The sequence below is a fragment of the Lissotriton helveticus genome, chromosome 5_1, assembly GCF_964261635.1.
Source record: "Lissotriton helveticus chromosome 5_1, aLisHel1.1, whole genome shotgun sequence".
Taxonomy (NCBI): Eukaryota; Metazoa; Chordata; class Amphibia; order Caudata; family Salamandridae; genus Lissotriton; species Lissotriton helveticus.
The window spans coordinates 466,892,128-466,899,193 of record NC_136065.1 but is presented as its reverse complement, the minus strand read 5'-3'; positions in this window follow the sequence as shown (position 1 = coordinate 466,899,193).

The window sequence follows — 7,066 nt, the reverse complement described above, 5'->3', positions numbered from 1 at the left end:
AAATAGGGTTTTGTACATTTAAAAATGCTTTTTTCTGGTCGCAAAAGGCCAGATTCTGCAAATTGTTTGCAAGCAGAAAAAAGCTTTGTACATCTGGCCCTATATCCGGTACATATGTAACGTTAAAAAGAATAGCCTAGTCCTTTTAATATACCAATAGACAGTAGTATACCCAAAAGTACAAGAGACCGCATGCTATATTGTGAACCTTGATGATTCATAAAAAGTGAAACATGAAGTACTTCTTGCCACCTCTTGGCACGCTAGCCAGAACCACTGATGTCAGCAGTAGACTCCTGCCCTTTTTTAGCCCCAGCACAGACTACAGATGAGCAAGATTCAGCCTATTTCTTTTGGAGAAGCTGTTGATTTTATTTCTTAACAGGGTGACGCCATATCCCTGAGCAGGAAGGGACTTACCAACCAACCTCTGAAGGCTGCAACCTGCTTTGCAAGACGTACATCAAATCTGCTGCTGAAGTTATTGCTGCTGCTCAGTCAGTGAGGTTAAGGCTAGCTATGAGAACTGATTAAACGAGGCCTCCTGTGATCCTGAGCTAATCACTTTGGGGCAGATTTACAAGCCCCTTGCGCCTCTTTTACACCGCCGTTGCGTCACTTTTGTGACACATGGGCGGCACAAAAGATGCGCCATGCTGCGGGGTATTTACAACGTGACGCATCTGGGAGATGCGTCACTTTGTAAAGCCCTGTGCCAAAAGTAGGCATTCCTGCGCAGGAGGGGGCGTTCCGGGACATGAATGCCTTCCAAAACTGGCTGAGTGAAATCTACAAGATTTCACTCAGTCACTTTTGAGCCCATGCTGCGTCAAAACCCTGTGCCTGCTTGAAGCAGGCGTAAGGATTGACGCAGCGTTGTAAAGATAGGGCCCCCCAGAGCATTGCTGGAGCTGCGTCGTGCTTGCGACGCAACTCCAGCAATGCGCCGCCTTTACGGCACAGATGCGTCACGCATCTGTGCCGTTTTTGCCCCATGGTGCGCCGCATTGTAAATGCGGCGCATCCATGGTGGATGGAGCCGTGGCGCACAATAACTGGAGCATCCCTGCTGATATGCAGGGATGCGCCACTTATTGTAAATCTGCCCCTCTATCTCCCCATGCCTACAAATTTTTCACGTAATATGTTTCTCATATTAAGTGCTCGGAGGCCTAAGGGCCAAGTTTGTGCTATATTGAACTGAATACTGTAAAAACAATAATTTGTTTTTTGGGAAGCCTGAAACATCCTTTATCCTTTTGGAGCATGCCTTATTGTTGCCTCAGAAAACTCTTCAGGGACAGGAAACGTAAAGGAGAGAGAACAGTCAAATAAAAATGGAAGGGGAGGAGCTATGCCAGCAACCAAGATGGCAGCGTAAGCTCCCGGCTCCGTCGACCTCCGCCAGCAGCTCGTATATCCTGCTATTCATCCTGAATTCGCACCAGACTCCCGGGTTCAGGAAGTATTTCTGCTTCTAAAGGTGCAATCCCGAGGTTTTTATCCTATCGGATGACGAAGATATGCCGTGTTTCCATTCTCGGCCTAACATCGTGTGGAAGCCGGGGCCTCGATTTCTGTCTCATCCGGGTTGGAGTTGATCAACAACGGCCGCTGGACCTGGACTGAGCCCGGTCCCCACAAGTGTCCCGTAACCAGTTTGTTTTCGGGTGGTGGCATCGTGAACGGTCTGCACCATGAACACATCAGCGTATCGCGCCGTCTGCCGTGTCCGGGAGTCCGGCGCCCGGAGACCCCGCTGGCACCCCGGGGTTGACGGGCCGGGGCCCTCGCTGCCGGCGACGGGGTCGATCTTCCGCGACGGAGAGCGCCCACTGTGAGCTTTGGATCTGCGTGACCTGCTGCCCCGGAGAAGCCGGCCTCCGGGGTACGAATCCAGCTCTGCCTCTTCTTGAGAGGAGATGGGGCGGACGGAGGGTACGCCATCGCTGCAGGCCGTTATGGCCGCCATTGGAGCGCTCCATTCACAGTTCGCGGCTGTATTCCGGACACTGAGCGTGCAAGTGGACGGTATTTTGGGACCGGTCTATGATTCTTCGCTTAACTCTCATCTATCTGTGGTACCAGCGGTGCAATGTATGCCTGAGATCGAGGTCCCCGGACATAACCTGGATTTACTGTGCTTTGTCAACTCCCAACTCACAGCCAGCGAGCCCGTGTTTGTCGCCAGCGTTCCCTGCTCTATCCTGCTGCCGCCTCATTCGAATATGGACAGTCTTCTGTGCCGCTACGAGTTCCTCAGTGACTGTTGGAAAGACTTGACATCTTTGCACATTTAACTTCGTTCGTTTTGTGGAAATCGTAAACATCTTTCCGTCTGCCGATCCTGCAACACCAACGTGAACTTTGACGATTGTTCTACATTTTCAATTGTGATGGTGGTTCGAGTGGTAAAGACTCTCACGAAGTACCGTATGGGCCAGGGTTGAACTTGAGGGGGGCTTGGGTTCGATAAAATAGCTTGATTCAATGCCGGGATTGTACCTCTATTGTGACGGGAGTTGGGTGGTGTTTTGCTTCCTCCCCCGACTGGTTTGTAAATTTGCTATATGTTGGTTTGACTATATTTCGGGGTGATCGCTTCTGGCGGGGGGTACGGGAGACTGAGGGTGTATTTGCCTTTCACGACTCTCCTCCTCCATCTTTTCCCTTCCTTGGACTTAGTTTATTGGGCGATAGGCACGCTGCTAGTGGGGTTAGGTCGTAGCCATCTGCAGGGGTGCAGGGTGGGGGGTGGAGGGTGGGATTTTTTATTTTTCCTTTATTTTTGTTCTATGACCTTTCTATGTCCCTTTTCCCTTCTTCGCAAGAGATGTGGCATATTCTCCTGATCGTATACTCCTCATATCCAGGTATCAAGTGTTGGATTCTTGTATTCTGTATTCTGGATGGGCGGTATCCGATGATGTTCGCTCGAGGCACTCTGTACTGTATTGTTTCATCTCGGCTCTAATTTGATATTGATGTCTCTCAGATGCCTATAACTGATGTGTATTCTATTATTTGGTCTGCCCATTCACTGTTATGATATGTTCCATCGAATGATGCCCGATATGTATATTTCTACTCTTGTGTTATAATTAATAAAAATATATATATAAAAAAAAAAAATGGGAAAGATGAACCAAATAACAAGCCAGCGAAGGCATGAAATAGACTGTGCGAATGCATATCTATACATTGCATTGGATTGGATTTTTATAGCACTTATTAACCCTGATAAGGCGTTGAAGCCCTTTGTGCTAGGCAGCATGCTGTTCCATAACCCAAGGTCAGTGGTTAGTCTAGTGTTTTTGGTAATTGTTGAGTTCTGGGATTAGTTTTTTGCGCTCAAGCAGACCACTCCTTGCCTGTACTTTAGTTTCTTTGAGGTAGAATGCGTTAATAGGAAGTAGGGGTGCTCATTAGTGCAAGGGGGGCATGTGGGAGTTCATGCACATGTCTGGTAGGGAGAATAAATGAGATAGAGGAGACTAGGTATGGTTGCCTGGCAGGGGTATGACTTTCCAGACCTTCCAAGAAGGAGTGGTTTTGACCTTTGAAATGAGCTGTAGGCAATTTGCAGAAACACTAGAGATTACGGCAAATATGCATGTGATTTTGAGTAGGTTATGCACTCAGAGAGAGGAGGTATGCACAAAATGCAGAGAAATTAGTGGTTCACTCATTTCGGAAAAAGGGGAGGCAACAATCGTAAGGTTTAAGTGGATGTACTAGCAACTGTTGACAGACCCTTGGACATTGGCATAGCTAGGGGGGATGGTTCTCCTCGGGTGGCACTTTTGTTTGGGGCGGGACGAGCGCAAGGTAAGTTTTCTCTTCCTCTTCGTCTGTCGCCTCCCCGCGCATCATCGTCTGTCGCCAACCCTTCCACCCGCTCTAACTTGCACCGACGTCACTGGGCGGCAAACCCAGGGATTGCCCCGGTGGCAAAAGTTCTAGCTATTCCACTGGCCTTGAAGAAGAATTAACAAATTCCTGGGAACCAGGGATGAAAAGATTATGGGCAGCCTTCGTCATGGGATGCATTTGAAATCTCTAGGATTGTTTCAAGAGTTAATAGCCAATCATTATTCCTTTCCATGAGACCGCCCTGTTGGTAAGGTCTAGCCAAGGCCTCGTGTGGCTCAGTATTAAATGGGTGCCTACATAATTGCGCACACCATAGGGGGCGGAGATCATGGACCTTAAGTATTGTGCAGCCATTGCCATTGTTCAACAAAAAGATTAAGACAAATCAATGCTTCACAAATTCCTTCCTCAGATTTCAGAGAGTTTTTGGAAAATACGTCTACAGGTGGTTATCACATTCCCTGCCCTACAAAAATAAACAGTATAGAGCATTCGTACATAAAAAGAAGAAGTACTTAATATTATGAAAAAAGAAGGCAGCATTTTGTCTCCTTTTCCTTATAGAGGGAAATGTTTGCGGTAATAACTTTCTGTTGTTAATTATTTATAGTACCATATAAGACGCTACTGTCATTCAAACTTAAAGAAACCAATAGGACTTTTGCACCAGTGATGCCAAATCAGACTACTGCAAAAGACATGTTATTTACTTATTGTCCTTGTTCTTCATCATGCCAATAAGTCGCAAACATATGTGCCAGCTGCGATTTATTTTGTTTCCATATTGAAAGTTTAAAGCGGAGTAAAGTATGTATGCATGTACATGGTATTTCTAAGGCGTAAACCTATCTAAAAGGCTTTGTAGCTCTGTACAGGATCGCAGACAAGCATAAAGTCAAGGAGTGATAGGAGAGGTAGCTGGATCGTGGTTGGTTAACGAATTGTGATGTAGTGTTCTTTAAAGAGGAGCATCTATAACTGGTTACTAAATTGAAGAAGCTTTGGGGTAGTCCCTATTGAAGATTTTCTTTGTTATCTCGCGTGCAGCTGTTTAGATGGAAAAGGCCTGCTGTCTCTTTTTTCTGGGGTTTTTTTGCACATTTTTTGTCTGCATTCTGATTTTGTTCTGTCACCAGGTGTGCTGCGAGCCCCCAGAGATGGTGAGCTTGTCTGTGAGCTTGTCTTCTGGATAACCGGGCAGGGGTGTAGCTTCAGGGGGGGTGTTTGGGGTGTTACTCCCCCCATATAAATGTATTTTCTGAGAAATAGTTGGGTACAGGTGCTTTCAGCCGGGCATTGTGAGATGTCAGTTGGATTTCACCAAGGATGTTTACATACACACAGACAGACACACACACACTCTTCTATCTTTGTTTTGAAATTCCTCAGAATATTGGTTATTTTACAAAATATTGGGCCATATTATCAAGAACAGGCAATAACATTATATCCGCTTTAGCGGCAGGAAACTGCAGCTAAAGCGGCGATGAGGGGCTTGATAATATGTCCTATAGAATTCCAATAGAAGCCCAGTTTTGATGTCCTTCACATAAGAACCTGGGCTTCTATTGGAATGATATGACATATTATCAAGCCCCTTATCACCACTTTAGCTGCAGTTTCCTGCCGCTAAAGCTGCGATAATGTTATCGCCTGTTCTTGATAATATGGCCTATTGTGTTTTCTCTCTTAGAACCTCTACCAATCCGCATTCCTCTCCCTTTGGCCCCTCACAATCACCCTGCTGTCCTATAATGTATCTAAACCTTATATGCCAGCATGATTGTCAAAAATCTGAAGCTCACCCCTCCCCAATCTTATTGAACAAACTACCCCCCTGATAAGTGGAGGTGCCTGTTGTGATGGCTCTTGTAAATGATGCAGCCAATTTTGAACATGGTGAGGCCTGGCAAGGGTGCCAATGAAGTTCCATCAAGGTGGAAGTTCCATCATGATGGAGGTGAGGTGATCATATTTCTTCAGGCCCAGGGTGAGATGTGCTGTGATGTGTAGGATACCTATAGGGGGTCCGGTATGGAGTCTGGGAACCCTTGGAAAAATGCATTATTGTCATCCGGATGTGGGAGTATAAGGGCTTGAACACTTTTCGGGAAGAAACAGCTTCAATAAGAAATAACGAACCTTACAATTTATTTTTTCGAATTATTAGTAAAAAGTCTAATAAAGAATGCCATATAACAGGACCTCCAAAACTATTCTTGTTTTTCAAATATTGCACTGCATGGACTAGCTGTTTACTATTGTAATGCACTTTCTTGCAATGTGCTTTCTTCGCTATTATTGCTACAAATAGTTTTTAGGACCTTTCAGATGTGTATCACTACCAATGAAGAACCCACGATGGTACATTTGCCATTAATTCGGCCTGCCCTGTTCCAGCATCTGTAATCAGCTGGCATGGCTTCAACCTCACATAGGAAGAACCAGGAATTCTCGTGTGCAATGTTGACTTTGCTGTCCCAAAGCAACGCCGCTGGCGCTTTTGAGAGGAAATGGAGGAAACCAAAAGCGCACAAAGCATTATTTTAAAAAAATGGCACTGACTGATTACCGGAAGTTGATTATAGGGTAACCGTCTGGGGCATAAAATAGAGTCTGCCCTTCGTCAGCCTTTCGTGTCATCCAGGATTTCCTTACGGAGTTATTTTTGACCCCGGGGCCCTGGACGTTTGTGAAAGCTGTAATCTCTTAAAAAAAAGCATACAACTCTCATCCTTGGGCAGGGAGAATACTAATTATGCGGTAACACAAGGCAAAGGTATCAATAGGCAAGAAAAGAGCTTCAGTCTTTCGTTTTAACAGAGTGGAGGGTGCGGCAACAACAGGGCTGGTGAGCAATCTGAAACCTACATCACTAACAAAGGACATACTGCCAGCTCTGGGAGCCAAGGAACTCTCCAACGTCATTATTCCCATGATGGTCAATTGTCAATGATGGTCAATTGGTCAATTGTCCTGTGATTTTAGTTGCATCCCTAAGGACGTACTCCACCTTCTCTGCTAAAGTAAGGGTCCGCAATGTGCTTCCTTAAAAGATGGGGCGAGGGAGGTAGGAGATTTGCACGCCTTCTTAGATCAGAGAAATATCCAAATCAGCACCAAGTCCGGATCCAGGCCTATTCCAGGCTGGGATGGAGACCTTATAGCATGAATATTCACAAACTTTCTCTCG